This window comes from Lygodium microphyllum, chromosome 8 (genome assembly GCF_053477565.2).
Source record: "Lygodium microphyllum isolate KBCC chromosome 8, Lygodium_microphyllum_v1.1.10, whole genome shotgun sequence".
Lineage (NCBI taxonomy): Eukaryota > Viridiplantae > Streptophyta > Polypodiopsida > Schizaeales > Lygodiaceae > Lygodium > Lygodium microphyllum.
Window position 1 is genome coordinate 88,680,882 of NC_141142.1, and position 16,481 is coordinate 88,697,362.

Genomic DNA, 16,481 nt, shown 5'->3' on the forward strand with positions numbered 1-16,481 from the left:
TGTTGCATAAGATGGGGGACTGCATCACATGGATGATGGGGTCTCTAGAGCTAGTGGTCAGGGCCTTTGTTTGTACGTGGAAAGAAAAGAAAGGTGCACTACTTGGGGGGGACATTTCTGCCTTACCGTGGAGTGCGTGGTGCCTGTGATCGTGGATTTGGGAGATGGGTCAAGCCTGCGGTGGTGTCCCACACTTGAGGACCCAATTTGTGCATAAGGGAGGTGTGGTGCAGGGGGCTTAGGGTGACATGCTTACCCATAGGCGAGTGTTACCTCCCTAGGTGTGTCCTACCCTTGATGCGTCCTAAGTGTAAAGTGGAAAATCAAAATGAGGCTAGGGGGGACGGAGCCGAACGACCGAGGCCGTCAGGTGCATCTAACTTGAGGACCCCTAGGTGCAGTGATTGTGATCAATGTGCGACTTGCGGTATCTATGTGTGATATCTTTTTCTTTTTCTTTTTCTTGTTCTTTCTTTCTTTTTTCTTCTTTAAAAAAAAGTTACGTAGTCGTGACAGAAGTTTAATCTTCATCACATCAGAGTGAGGTGGAGAAGGGGGCTTAATAGATTTGTTAAGAAATTGGTGGCTTTGGAGCTACCCCTTGAGGTTTAGGCAGACCTGAAGGGTGGTGGTGGAGAGGAATGGATGATTGCAGTGGGTGGAGCAGCTATCATTCATGTCCTCTAGAAGGGCTAAGCAAAATGAAGGTAATAGAGCAGCTCACATCATTAGTCGGGCCATCGTGCAACTATCTATAGCATTAGGATCAAAATGGAGTACTGGAAGGCTGCGCTCTTGTGGGGTGGGGTCTTGCCTAAGGAGTATCCCAAGCAGTCTAAGGTAATTACAAGTAGTAATGAAGGGGGGGTCAGGGCATGAAGATAATTCATTATTATATTAGAGTATCATACAAGTTCTCTGATATGAAGACGAGGGTTTCTTCATATGTAGTACAATGAGGATTATAGATTATAGGAAAGTGGTAGTAGCCATGGACAATAGAGTCAAAATCCATTCCCACCCTTCGAGGGTAAGGCATAAAGGTTGGGTCATTCTGCTCGAAGGATTGAGTGTTGCAAAAGGCCATCCAAGTGTCCAGGTTGGAGTCACAGATTCTTCTTCTCCATTTAGGTTGAATGGTTGACATTCGTAGCCAGCCAGGGGCACTTCAAAAACCTTATTCTGCCAAAACTTGGCATCTTCAGTGGCCCATAAGTTGGGATTTTGCTCTCTCTCCTCCAACCATTTTTGTTCGAGCCTGCTTCCGATGTTAATTGCCTCCTCCACCACCTTGATGGGCAAGACCCTATGCAAGGTGATGGGGAATTGGAAGTTAAAATCGAAGGGGCTCTTGGAAATTTCTTACCTTTCCTAGATTACAAGGTCGGCGTGGAAGCTCACTGGGGCATCATCCTTGCATGGTGGGATATGATGTAGTGGCATATGTAGTCCTGCCTTCAATGCCCTACGAGCCATTCCCAGTTTCTTTTTCATTGCCTCTATGGACTCTCCCTCCTCTGCTTGGGTGACGTCCAATAGGGTTTCCAGGAAGGTGTGTTGTTGGGTGTGGAATCTCACTTGGGTGACTTCCGCTCTACTTTCAGCAAGTATCTTTTCTTTTTTGACTTGACAAGATGGCGTGCCAAGGCTTTGACCCTTTTTCATTCTGATTAGTCCATTCTTCCGCCCTCTTGTTCATATCTTCGAGGCTTTCCCCTGCCTCTGAGCTAGCACTGTCAGCCTTCGTTCTTGATCTTCCATTTCTACCCTTAGCTTTTGCTGCTCTTCTTGTGCTGAGGTAGCCTCTTGGGTTAGTTTCTCCACCTCTCTTTTGTACATGCGAGCTCTTTCCTCCCTCAGTTCCTCCAGCTCTTCCGTGGCTTTAATGATTTTCTCCATTTCAGCTTGTAGATATTTGTAGCGTGCCACAATCTCTCCATTGTGACATTATAGGTGTCGTATGGCTTCAGTTTCTTCATTCACTTGCGCCTGCCATTCATTTCTATCTCTTCCTTAGCTTGTAGCTACTCCTTCAACTCATGAACTTTCCTTTGGGCCATGGCTATTTGGCTTGTTTTCTCCAACTGGGATGTAGCCATGGCCTCTTTTTCTGCTTCAAGTTCTACTATATTACGATTTTCTCCTCCTCCTTGGATTTCTCTAATTGAGAGAGGACCTTGACATACTCATCGTATGCTTCGGACGGCCTCTCTGTTGCAGGAACAGAGGTTGTGGAGCTTGCCACCTTTTGCCTCTTAAGGTCTTGCCTCGACTCGACATCTGTCTCGCAGTCGGCCTTTTGGTTCCTACCAGGGGGTTCCTTCTCTTGCTCCTTGGCCCACTTCTTCATTCACAAAGTATTGGACCCAAGCAATTAAGTTGCTACCGTCCACCTGGGTCATAGAATTGGGAGTGGAGAGGGCGGTGGTGGTGTTGGGCGCGTCACAGAGTAGGAATGGGGGTAATTGGGGCCTTGCCCTTACCTTCTTGCACTATCGGTGGTACGAACTCTAGCACATGGGTTCTTGAGCTTGGCCCTTCATCTCTGATTGGGCTCGCGGGTTCTGGCTTGTCATGCCTCAACTTCTGCTCAATGGACCTACGCGTGGCAATGGCCATGTCTTCCTCCTTTTTTCTCAACTCCTCCTCCTTCTCTTCCTGTTTTCTCCTTCTTTCCTGCTCGGCTTTTTTGAACTCCTTGTAGGCCTTCTGTAAGTCAGCCTTTTCTCGTTTCCTCCTCTCCTCTTCTTGCTATTCTTGTGTAATTTTCTTCTTAGACTTCTTAGCATTTCCCCGACTGTTTGTTCTTCTTGCCCCCTGCTTTCTTCTTCCTCACTTAGTATCCTTTCACTGGATTGTGCCTCTTGTTCCTAGTGAGGTGGCAATCGACTTGGCGTTTCATCTACTCCTTCTCTTGCTTCTTCCTGCCCTTGTCCCAAGGATTCCCTGATGATCACGGTGAGGACCCCACTGAATCCAATGGTTGCGGCCTTTGGAGATTCTCCTTTGGCAGGTTGTCCTCCCATTGCCAGAGCTTTTGCCGAGGCTTCGATGGTCTTCCTCACAAAACCGTTGAGGTTCACCTCATCTAGTGACCTTGCTGCGATGCTCTCTAGTAGGGGAATGTTGATGTGGCTCATGATGGTATTGTATCTTTGACTAGAAAACAATGCGTAAACTATCTTGGCCTGGAGTTGGATTTTGGAGTCAAGGATATCTGCCAAGCTGATGCCATCGTTGGTGTGGACCTTTACCTTGTCCATTTCTAGCAATGTATATACATCTCTCTTTGGCTTCCTCTCTACTTTGTTCACCAAGCCCAAGGCCTTTTCCACTAGCTCTGGGGTCAGTTCAATTTGCACCCAACGAATTTCCTCTCCCTCATGTACACTTATTGTGCAGCGGTTCTTGTGGAAGGCCCTCCAAAATTCTGCATAGTGGAAGTAGTCCATCACCTGGCCTACTACTTCCACGTATTTTTGCAGATTGCATTGCTCAATGATCTGCCTCTCACAGCCTGTTCTTCAATGGCCACCTCTTCTAGGTTATAGATATGTTGGTTGAACTGGTTGAAGACGCGTGTCTCCACTGAAAGGCCATACTTTGCCTATTCTTCTTCTAAATTTGCCAGCCTTTTCTTGGCTTGCCATGATGGGTGCCTAGCATGAAACCATATTTTCCATTAGTGTTATTCAGAATAATCACACACAAAAAAGGGGATGATTACATATTTGCTGAATTGAATTGCTCGAGTGCAGGAACCGACTTTTCATCCAATTAGATTTCAAATTTTATTGACCTTTTTTGCACTCACAAGTTGTTCCATCCTATTAACGTGTGCCATTCCTTTATTGTTTTCCTTGTGTGTTTGGTTTGATTTACCTTACCCCCCTTTTTTGAATTGAGAAGAATCCTTCTTAGGATTGAATGTTTAGCAGATGAAGGGTCTACATCACATAATCTTAATGTTTACTGTCGCATGAGCCAAGCATAGAAGTTAGGGTTGTATTCTAAAGTAGCATAGCTATCCATGTCTAAAGGGCGTATGCCTACATGCACAATGTAAGTGAGAACATCAAGCAGAAAGTCACCGGAGTCTACTCGGCTAGCCACATGCAACTCCTCCTCAGTGAGGATGCAATCCAAATAAGGATGTCCCTTAATGTGTTCTTCGAGGGGTCGGTTACGAATGGTAGTCAATACCCTATAAGAAGTTGGAGCTACATAGGTTGGGTCATATTTTGATGCCTTGATTGTGCATCGTTGTTCAGTGCGGGTCATTATTTGGCATCCCTCTAGCTCCCAATTGCACGCATAGAGCGTACCATTTTTGCAAAAAGGAGGAGTTGTTGTCAGTAAGCTGTTTCAACTTCTCAATTTCCTGGTTTGTGGCCATGATTGTGTTCTTGCTATACGACATAATGAGATGCTGTTTGATTGCTTGTTCCTTGGATATATCAATTGCAATTAACTCTGCAGCTACTTCGGAAGCCTTAATGAATACAAATTCTGACTCCCAAGAGCAAGGGAGTGTTCATACTTTTGTTGCTATAGGTTCCTTCAAGAGACCTAAGTCTAGTCGATCGTAGCTTGTAGCCAATGTCATGAAAGTAGCATCCATGCATCGGAGGCAAGCAACCAAGTCGTCCTCTGTATTTTCAACTAAGTCTGTAGCCAAGGTTAGAATTGATCATCACTTATAAGAGGGTCTAAGCTCGGCAAGGTGGTTGAGGTTTGACAACGCTAGAGAGGTTAGCAGCTAATGTTTGTTGCTTGGTTTGCTCCTGAGGTTGTAGCTTGGCCTTGTGTTTGATGGGCTTGGTTGTAGTTGCAGTTGACACACCACTAGGCGCTTCGAAGATTTGAGGGGCATCACCAGAACTAGATGTGGCCAGTTCGTTAGTAGTAGGTTGTAATTTTGGGCGATAGATTGGTTTATGCCCTGCTGAGCTAAGCTTTGGAGGTTCCATGGACTTAGCGGCCTGAATCTCTTGTGGTTTGAGTGTCCTTGACAGGACGTTTCATGTGGTCAAGCTTGAGGGTGGCGTTTGAGTAGGGAGTTTGGTTGTTTGGATTTTAGGTAGCCAAATCCAGGTGTTACCTACATAGTACCCTTGCACTTACAATAAGGTCTTGGGGACCCATCGCAGATTGATCGTACGTTAATGTTTATGGTGCCGTCTTGGCTTTCTAGGGTTTTGAGTGTGGGTCATTAGCCTTGCGAGGCCATGGGTTTCTATTCCTAGGTGGCGGTCCCTACTACTCATATACCCATTTGAACAGGGGTTCATGGTCTTTAGGATTGGGCTTAGTGGGTTACTGGCATTGAGGCTTAGTAGGTTGTGATGAGTCATGATCCCCCTTCTTATTCTTGACGGTGGGTTTCTCTACAAGTGGCTTTATGGACTTGGAAGGAGTCCCACAAGCCTTGTTGAAAGCTGTAACTATGTGGACATTACCCATGGTTAGGTGGATGTGCTATGACTCGTAGTCGACATTGCAACGAGTTTGCTTCTTAAAGGTTCATCGTAACAGTGACTTTGTGCCTACATCTTTAGTGTTGGACGACACATAGAAGATTATCGGCATGTTTTCAAACTTGATAGAAACTGCAACCTTGCACTTTCCCAAAAGTGTGTAGGGTTGGCCCCCATAAGGGGTGAGCTTAACATTAGTGGGCTGCAACTGCGGGTTGCTGATTTGGGTCCAATGGTCATGGGTTAGGACATTAAAATCATCTTCCCCGTCGATCAATGTGTTGAGGGTACATGTGTACTTAGAAGTGATCATCATTCTTAGGTAAGCTGGTGGTACTACTTCCTCATCCTCATCGTCCACTTCAGTGATAGTGGCTACTCATATGTGGACAAGGGGTGTGAGAGGGGAAAGTACTTTATGCGGTTGCCATTGAAGAAACCTATGCCCTCATCTTCCAGGGCTTCGAGCTCTACATTGCCAGTTCAGCTGATGGTTCAAACCTTAAAAGGTCATAGCCCTCGAAACTTTAGCTTTTGGTTATGTCCTTTGACTGAGGATAACAATACCAAGTCACCCTATTCAAAGTTATGCTGCTTGACATGCTTGTCAAACCAACATTTATGTCTTGCCTTTTTGCATATTAGCGCGTGGGTGGCTAGAAGCCAGGTTTCTGATAAGTGCTCGTTTCGTCCATGCCTCTTTTCCATCCCATCTCTCTTGAAGGGATATCCTGAGACTTGGTACGAAGAATTCCAAGGGAAGGATCGCCATTGTATCATATGTCAATCTAAACAGGGTTTGTCCTACAACCATCTTTTAAGCTGTGCACGGTAGGCCCACAAGGCCGCCATCAACTTGTTATTCCAATCACTGCGTGAAGTAGAGATGACTTTGGTCAGGATGTTTATCAAGATTTTATTTGTGGATTTGGCTTGACCGTTTACTTGAGGATAGTAAGGCGAGGATTTTTGATGGATGATTAGAAAGGAGGACATGAGGTGAGCTATCACTTCATTGATGAAGTGTATGCCTTGGTCGCTAACTAGTTCGATGGGGCAGCTGAATCATGAGATCACTTGCTCCCATAGGAACTTAACAATGGTCCTAGCATCATTCTTTCTTGTAGCTCGTGCTTCTGTCCACTTTGTTAGATAATCGGTGGCCACAATGATGTATTTGGCTTGTGAATACTGTGTCGCAGGACTAATGGGTCCAATGAAGTTAATCCGCCATTTCTCGAAGGGTTGTCATGCGATAATTGGGGTTAGCTCCATGTGATCCTTACGAATCAAAACTTTAGTCCATTGGCACTCATCACAATGCTTCACAAACGGTGTTGCATCTCGGAAGAGGGTAGGCCACCATAGTTGGGAGACTGCAACACTTTGTGGGCTGTTGCATCTCCATTGAAATTCCTCCTGTGATTCTGATGTGTGCCTATGTCAGTACGCCATGCATCACATGCTCACACATGCATCTACGTAGCAACTCATCTTGCACTAGCCTATAAACTTGCTATCAACTGATATGGTTGGATATTTAGAATGAGCCACCTAAGTGGGGCTTTTTCTATTGGTCATTTCAGCAATCTGTGCTCAAGCACTTGAACTATGTCATCTGCCCAATACGGCATCATGTCAGCTCTAAACAAATCTTTTTCACTCGATAAGCGGAATAGATAGGCGTATGGCAATTCATCTCCAATACGTTGTCCAGCCGTTGCTTCTCCTGTAGGGATATGAGACAGATGGTCAGCCATGTAATGCTACTTCCCTTTATGCATCACCACGGAGAAGTCAAACTCCAAAATCAGAAGAAGCCATCTAGCGATGTGTCCTATAGCGTATGGTTTGTTAACAAGATACAATAAGGCTTGATGGTCGACAAAGAAAGTAAAAGGCATAGCCAAAAGATAATGTCAAAATTTCTTTATGGCAAACACCATGGCTAAGCCCTCTCTCTCCATTGTCGAGTAATTTATTTCGGTCTCAGTGAGTTGTCTGCTAGCAAAACTCACTGGGTAATCCAGGTTGTGTTCACTAGGTTGGCACAACAAAGCTTCTACAACGAATTTTGAAGCGTTGATGTGCACATGAAAGGTGAGTGTCCAATTTGGGGCTTGTAGAATTGGTGTTGTGGTCAAAGCCTTTTTCAGTTCTTCATACACACATTGGCATTTCTTAGTCCATTTGAATATAATCAATAGCTAGTATAGAGGTCTAGCAATCAATGCATAGTTCAATACTAATTGTCGATAATACCATGTGTGCCCTAAGAAGCACTGAACACCCTTGAAGTCAGTTGGGGGTGGAAGATCGACAATGACCTTGACCTTCGAGAAGTCTGTGGCAATGCCATTCTTTGATACCATGTGTCCTAGCATACATCTATGCTTTACCCAAAACTGGCACTTCAAGGGATTCAAGAAGAGACGATATAGTTGACATTGTTCAAAGATCGCTCAGAGTCTGTCTAAGTATTCTTGCCAAGTAGAATGAACACACAAGTCGTCCAGGAAGACCTCTAACTCCTTCCTCAACATGTCTTTGAATATTGTACACATTTGTCGTTGGAAGGTGGCTGGTGCATTAGTCAATTCGAAAGACATGACTATGTAGCAAAGATGCCCCATTTCGTAGCGAATGTGATTTTATGCTTATTGTTAGGATGTATTTTCACCTGATTGTATCTAGAGAAGCCGTCTAGAAAACTGTAGGCCTCTTTACCAGCCACTCTCTTGAGCATGTGCTTGGTGTACAGTAGGGGGTAGTTATCTCTCTTTGTAGCGGCGTTTACCTTCTTGTAATTGATACACGCTCTAATTTTTCCATTCTTCTTTAATACAATGACTATGGGGGAAATCCAGTCCATGTGTTCAATTTCGTAGATGAATCCTACTCTCATTAGCTTGTCGATTTCTTCCTTGACAGCATGGGCATGCTTTGGATTCATGGGATATCGTCGTTGCTTGATCGGTGTTGCATCAAGTGTCATGGGTATGTTGTGAGTCACCACACTCGAGTCTACCCCTTTGAGCTCTTCTAGGGACCAAGTAAAGACGTCTATATACTCTCGCAAGAGAGAAATAAGACTTGTTTCCTCTTCCTTAGTCAAGTCATTGGCTATAAAGACGGGTCGTGGGATCTCCCCTTCCCTAGCTAAATTGACCTCCTTGACCTTGACGGGTCCCTTGATTGGTTTGCTTGCTTGCCCCACCCTATCTCCCTTTTTGAGCTTTGTGAATTGTTTTGGTAGGTCTTACGGTTTTCATTGTTCTTGTGTTTGCATTTCTTTCGGTAGCTTCCGCGGTTCCTCCCTTAATCGTCGACGCCTTAGGTGGACGGGTAGGTCCTCGTTGGTGTGTCTAGTCTTGGGGGGTCAAGGTATTTTAGGATCGCTATCTGAGTTGACACCCGATTCAGAATCAAACTCTCCGTCTTCACTAGTAGAGGCATTCTCTCCTGGTGGTTGTAGCTTAGAAGGTGAGTCTGTTCATAGCAGTGGTGCATCACTTGGCGGGGCTAGGCCTACTTGCTCGTAGTCGATTGCACCCATGTGCTCCAACCAAGTTCGATCATAGTCCTTGTGTAGGACTCCTTTTGCTACTCTAAGGGCTCCACTTGCGTGATCTAGGGTCTATTCATATCTATTCAATCATATGTCCCCAGTGTCGTATTCTAGGGTATCAATTTCTCTTTCACTCTCATCCTCACTAAAGGAACAACAGTCCTCATATTCATCATCATGTCTTCGTCCGGTTGCTCATCATTCTCCAGGTTTTGACATATCACTTCTTGCTAGTCGAGGATTAAGGCCCAATTTTATCTCAAGTTTAAATCCTGCACTTTGGACCATCGCCATACAGACTTGTCTAAGAGATCTCGGAGTGGCTTAAGATTTGTTGCTGGATTGCCAGCCAACTTGTCAGTCAAGTACCCCAGGACCTCTTGGAGCTCTCGTCTATTGTTCGGGACTTGGAACACAACAGGGTTGGTTCTTCCTTGTAGGCTTCCAGTCATCATCCAAACTAGCAATAAGGGTGTGTCCTTGGATTTGCTAGTTGCCTTGATGGCTTGTTCGTACTCCTCAGTGTCTGAGAACAGTAGGTCAATGGTTGCCCAAGAAGATAAGATTGTTGCCCCAGTCCTCTACGACTCTTGTGTTGCGCATCTAGGACCGACCTAGCAGGATGTCGTAATCCACTCCTTTCATGACTATGAAGTCGACAAAGAATTGGATTCCCACAATTTGCACTAGCTAATTTTTCAACACTTTGAATGGTTTCACCTTCATTCCGTTAGCCAGCGTGACATTGAACCTAGTAGTCTCAACTAGTGGGTTACCCCAAGTTTGGAGTACCGCATGGCTTAGCACACTCACTTCTGCCCTCGTGTCCACAATCCCCTTTCTAGTGACGTCCCCTAGTGCTAAGACTGGCAAGACTGCATGAATTTCTGTGCCTTCTCAAAAGGCATTAATGTGCAATGATCTAGGCATGGAGTGCATCATTAGACTCGGTATTTGATTTTCTACATCATGCTCAGGCAAGTTTGTGGTAATTGGCTCATTTGGTTCTTCAACCCATTTTTTCAGCTCTAGCCATAGTGTTGGATGCTGCCTAAGCAGGTCACCTAAGCATAGAGTTACAGGGGTGGTCACCAGTGTATTGAGGAGGTACATGCTTAAATGCCCTTAACCTTCATCGTCCAATCCTAAAAGGACTCTTATCATTCTCGGGGGGGGGGGGGGGGGGGGGGGGGGGGGGGGGGGATGGAGGGGGGGAGGGGGTAAGACGAAAAAGAAAAAGGAAACATGACTTGAACTTCAAAACTTCAAACTAAATGCCAAAAGCAAGTGTGAATGTTATGAAACATCATGGAACATAAAAGGTGAGGAACATAAAAACAAACCCTAAAACCTCAATCAATGTTCAAAAGCATAAAAGAATGTGTAAAAATCAACTCATGATTGAGTAAAAGTGTCAAAAGATTTTAAGGAATGCATGGACTATTTAAAGGAAAAATTTGTCTTCCTATTTAAGCATTTTAGTGTCCATAAGCATTTCTTCCATTGCCTACATGTCTTTCCGCAAAAATGATCTAAAGATTATTGATGGTGAGTTGTGGTGTTGTGACAGGCACCCACAAATGGCAGGACAAGAGAAGAGCAACAAAATCCCATTCTTGAATTATGAACAGACTAAATATGGTCTCTTTCTAGAAACAAGGGTCTTCAACCAGTTCAGGTTTAGGTATATCCTGAATTGGAGAATGTGGCCATGGAAAAACTGGCCATAAAACAGCTTGTAGACCAATGCAATCTCTGTAGAAGTACATAGAAAAAGTCGGCCAAGCTGTGGACTACGAGAAATGTGCAGAATTCCTCCGAACTTTCCACAGGAATCGTGGCACCGTAATGATACGTGACAAAAATGAAACCTGCTAGGTGGAGATCGAGCTGGGCGCGAATTGGTGCAAAGAGCATTGAACCTATCCAACAAGGTTGAGAGACATCCCAAAAGAGACATATATGATATGCTGGGGATGGATAAGATCTTAGTCCACATCAATGATTGCATCAATCTCACAGACATCCTGGATCCAAAAGTCCAGTTGTCGTAGACAAAGATGGTCCATGTGTTGTTCTCCAGTCACAGATACAATGCACTGATAAGACGAATCAACATGCCTATGTTGGAGAGCATCACTGCCAAATCCCTAGACGAAATAAACTGAAACGGATTTGTGTAGAAAACAATAGAAACTTTAGCAAAAGCATTGGCCCATAGGAGGAAGACCTATGCGGGGAGAGTCCCCTGCCTCCAAAGCTAGAAGGTTGTCGTCGTCAAAGGCCTCTACCATTGGCTTCAGAGGGGTCTTGACGGCCATAATAAGAGAGGCATTGGGGGAAGCACAAGAAGATGAGGAAGTTAGTGAGACACCAGACAGGTCCCCTATGCGCTAAGAATAGGAGTTATCCAATGAGAGGATGGAGAGCAACGAAGAAGAAGGGCGAGAAGCGCAATCTAGCTAAGGAGGGGCCAAGAAAGCAAAGAAAGAGACTCCACAAAAGAAGGCCAAAAAGGAGAGTATGAAGAAAGAGGAAGTAGACCTACGAAGAGCCCACAAGGAATTCAAACGCGTTGAAGAACAAAGAAAGATAAAAGAAAAGAACGAGGCAAAAAGAATAAAAGAGGAATCCAAGAAAGCAGAAGAGGAGAGAAAGAGAAAAGTTGAGGAAGAGGGGGAGGAGCTCAGGAAGAAAGAGGAAGAAGACATAGCCCTAGCCATCCGCCTCTCAATGGAGCAGCCTTCCTCCAAAGAGGAGGAACTAGTTACCATGAACCCTCGTGAAGAAGAACACCTAAGCACAACTTCCAAGTGCCCAAAAGCTTGCCACCCCCAATAGGTAGAAGGCAAAGGCAAGGGTCCACTTATCCCCGTCCCACCTGTCATAGTGCCCACCACCCCAATCTCTACACCTACCTAAGGCTCTTCCACTACGGTGGATACCAGCAACCTTGTGGTGGCATGGGTGCAATTTCTGGTCAATAAAGAGACAACTAAAGGCGCAAGTGGAGGAACCACCATGACAGGAGCAAAAAGACAAGTAGTTGTGGATGCGAAATCTAGACAAGACCCCAAAGGCAGAAGATAGAAGCATCTACAACCATTGGCCCTACCACCCTGCCATTGCCTACGAACTATGATGACTATATGCAGGAACTACGATGATTATATGCTAGAGTGGACGAAAGAAGACAAGAAAATAGATGACACTGAACTTGGGAGACAATTGCAGCCTCTCAATTAGAAAGAACCCGTCAAGTGGTCGTGTATCAAAGAGAGATCAAGGAGCTAAAGGAGAAGCTCAAGGCCAAGGGAGGAGAAGAAGAGAGGTGGCAAGCAAAGCTTGCAGTGGCAGAAACACAAAGCCTCATGAGCCTACAATGCCATTATGATGAGCTGGTAGTGATGTATAAAGACGTGGAAAAGAAAAATGGAAAGATACAAAATGCCACGAAGTAGCTAGCAGCAAAAAAGAAGAAGAGAGAAGTCGATGGCACCAAAAGCACATAGAAGATCTGGAAAAGAGGATGGCCTTGAAGCTTGAAGAGCAATGACACTTGGAAAGAGAAATTGAGCAACGGGAGAGGAGGCTAAGTGCATTAGCCTACAGGCACAATGAAAGCCTAGAAGAAATGAAGAAAAAATCATATGAATGGGTGGACAGGAGCAAAGAAAGGTGAGAGACTTAGCGTGTTGGGCCCTGGCTAGCCCTTGCAGAAGGTGACAAGGTGATAGCAGAGAGCAGGGCAGAGGCCACACAAGTGACTTTGGAAGCCCAACAACACACCTTCCTCCACACTCTTTTGGATGCCACGCAATATGAGGAGGAGGAGGCTGTTGAATCATTGAGGAGAAAGCTAGAGATCACTCACAAGGCTCTAAGACACAAGTTGCACGTCCAATTGCCAGCTACTACAAGGCCCAAAGAAGTAGAGCCACTAGAGCACATGGGAGAAGAGAGGCAAAGGTCGACTAAAAACACAGTGCCAAGTTTTGAAAGGGGGTAGCAAGACACAATTCCTTAGTAGAAGGTTCTTAAGACAAGACCCTGCTTCGCAAGAATACTGCCTCTTGCCACTCTTTTTTTATCTCAACGCTGGCAAAGATATCTGCGCAATAGCTAGGTCAATGATGCATGTGGCCCTCTTACCATCGTCTTTGCAAGGCAAAAAGAAAAAGGGACTGCAAACGAATAAGAGAGCACAAGAAGAAAATCACAAGGGAAAGCAACCAAATGATCTCGCTCCATGTAGGCCACAGTCATTGCACCTAAGGGTCCTCAAGTTAGAAACATTCGATGGCTTTGGTCAATTGGCTCAGCCTCTAACCCCCTAGCCCATTTTGCTTTCCCATATCACGCTTAGGGAACATCAAGGACATGATATACCTAGGGGGTCACCCTCGCTGTAGACCTGTCTCCCTAAACCACATTCACCGCACCACCCTTATGCACGAATTGGGTCCTCAAGTGTGGGACAACACCTCTCCCAGTTCCACTAACACAAATTGGGTCCTCAAGTGTGGAACAATACCTAGGAACTCCCAGTTCAACTAGCACAAGCACAAGGCACCACATGAAAAGATAAACATACCCCTAGGCAGTGCATCTTCTTTTCTTTACAGGTAACTCCAAACAACTCAAGCCACCAACTTCGGAGGCCCCATCATCAACGACGCACACGATCGCCTATCAACTGACCAAATCTTCCTTAGTTTAAACCCGCAAGTGCCATGGGACTGGCACTTGTCTAGGAGGGGGTAATGTTACAATGCCACTGACAAGGATCACCCATCCAAAAGGAAGCATGAGGAAGCCCAAGGAAAAAAGTGAATGGAGAAGCTCATTGTGCCCATGGTGGAAAAGTGGAGGAGAAGGCAAGCTCAGAAAAAACATGGGAGACCACTGAATATTCTAGCAAGGTGCTCTCAAGGATGAAGGAAAGCACTGAAGATTCTAGCAAGGTGCTCTCAAGGACAAAGGAGAGCACCGAATATTCTAGCAAGGTGCTCAGAAAGAATGTGGGAAATCACCTTATATTCTAGCAAGGCTCTCTCAAGGGATTGTGGAGAAGAAGCTCTCCATCATCTCCTCTCTTCTTCTTCTCTTCTCTTGTCTCATGCGCGGCTATGGAGGATGGAGCTTGAAGGTGGAGGCTTGAGATTGCTTGAGCTTGCATATTGAATCGTGGAGTTACTAGCTTGCTTGAGGGAGGAGGCTACTTATTCAAGTATCAAGATAAGCTCACTACACCCCCGTAAGATTGAAGGTGTGTTGACTAGGTGAGAGATAGCCATTTGTGCTTACTTGAAACACTTGAAGCAATAAGTGGTCCATGGGTCTTAGTGGTTGAGCATTAGCTCCTACCACAGAATGTATTGTATGCAATCTTAAGGAAGCAAAATATGAGTGCGCTGGTACTTCAAGAGATCAAGGTATGAGAAGTAGATGCAATTGACTTCTCTATATTAGGCTATATCCTAGTGGCTAAAGGATTCTCCAAAGGTAGGGAAGGGACAATGATGCTCATAAAGGACTCACAACTTTCGGCCTTGTAGTGGACAGATGAGAATCAATTTATGGTGGCTAGGAAGGTTACAATAAGGGTTTTGGAGGGGGGTTGAGAATACCATCTTTGTCTCTATCTATGCCTCCAATCTCTCAACCAAGAGGACAAATCAATGGTCATGTCTAACAAGATAGTCCAAGGCACATCCAATCCCAAGAGTGTGTGTGAGAAGTAAGCTTTTGGAGCGAGCTTTTGGGCAAGCTTTTTTTGGCAACCTCGAGTTTTATTCCACATAGTCCACTTGGTCCTCTTTTTCTTTTGGGCATATATCAAGTACCAATGCTGCTCCTCCATTGCCGCCACCATCACCACCCCTACCACCAACACCACCACTAGCACTGCCACCATCACCATGACATCTTACTCTCCCTCTCCTCATTAGAACCACAACCAATTCTCCTCTCTCTCTCTTTCTCCTTATATGTTGGGGACAAAACACTGATATCTCACTCCCCTCAATAACATTACTATCACTAGCACTGCCACTACACCACCACATCTTACTCTCCTCCTCCTCATCAGAACCACAATCAATTCTCCTCTCTCTCTCTCTCCCTCTCTCTCTCTCTCATATCTTGGAGACCCACAACATGCATCTCCCTCTCCTCCTCCCCCTCAATAACATCCTCTCTCTGTCTTTGTCTTTTTTATCCCTAGCTCTGTCATTTATCTCTCTCACACACACACACACACACACACACACACACACAATGCATTAGTACTTCTCTCTTCTTATCTTATTTACATCACTAGATTAAGCTTATCTACTTATCTTTGATAATATTATCACAATGTTAATGGTTCTACCATTTCTATCTTAACTACTACCACTTTGAGCTCTTCAAGAAACAAAGAGGTTATCTTCCGAGGCTTGATTTTAGGTACATCCTCAAATATTCCCATTGATACATTTTCAGGCAATGGCTCCATTTATCATCATATAGGCCCTTTGATTCCTAATGTGCGACAACAGGAAAGGCCAAGATTTGCACAACTTTGTGTTTATGATACTGACCATGAGTTATCTAATCGTCGGTTGGATGTTATGCCTAATTTATTGCAAAAGTTTCTTGGGGAGCTTCAGTCTATGATGCATCAACACAATGCATATGCACAAGCTTTTAGATTCGTGGGTATGCAATTGCAAAACAATCCCTTGCATGATTTGAGAATGACTATTTTTGGGGTTCAACATGCTAATAGACAATACTCAACTCCAGTGGCAATTGAGGTTGCAGCTATCATGCCAAAACAAGGCAATGAGAATACTCTTGATTATCGAGACATAAATGTTTATAGCCAAGATGGACGATGTATTGCTATTTCAAACTTGCATAGGGCATATATGCTGTACGTTCTTTTTTTTCCTATGGGTGATGATGGTTGGCATGTAAAGGTACCTTAAAGTGGTGTTAATGTTCCAATTAATATACATGGATTGTCTAATAAGGACTATGTTACTCAAATGCAATTTTATACATTTCGACTATAAGTGTGTGAAGACACTGAGGTGTGCATGTTGCAAAGGGGTCGATTATTGCAACAATTTATTGTTGATACTTACTATAGTATAAAGCAATGTAGGTTGGCTTGGTGTCATCAGAATCAATCGGTTTTATGCTCGGAAGTCTATAAAGGCTTAGCAGATATGATGGGAGTAATGGATGATGGGCCAATGGGAATTATTGGTGCCTCTACTAGTAAAAGGGTGGTTTTTCCATCTTCTTTTATTGGTGGGCTAAGGCACATGTATCAATTGTATCAAGATGCCATGGCTATAGTGCGGAGTAAGGGAAAACTTGATCTCTTTATAACGATGACATGTAATCCAAAGTGGTTAGGGATAACTAATGCTTTGTTGCCTGGA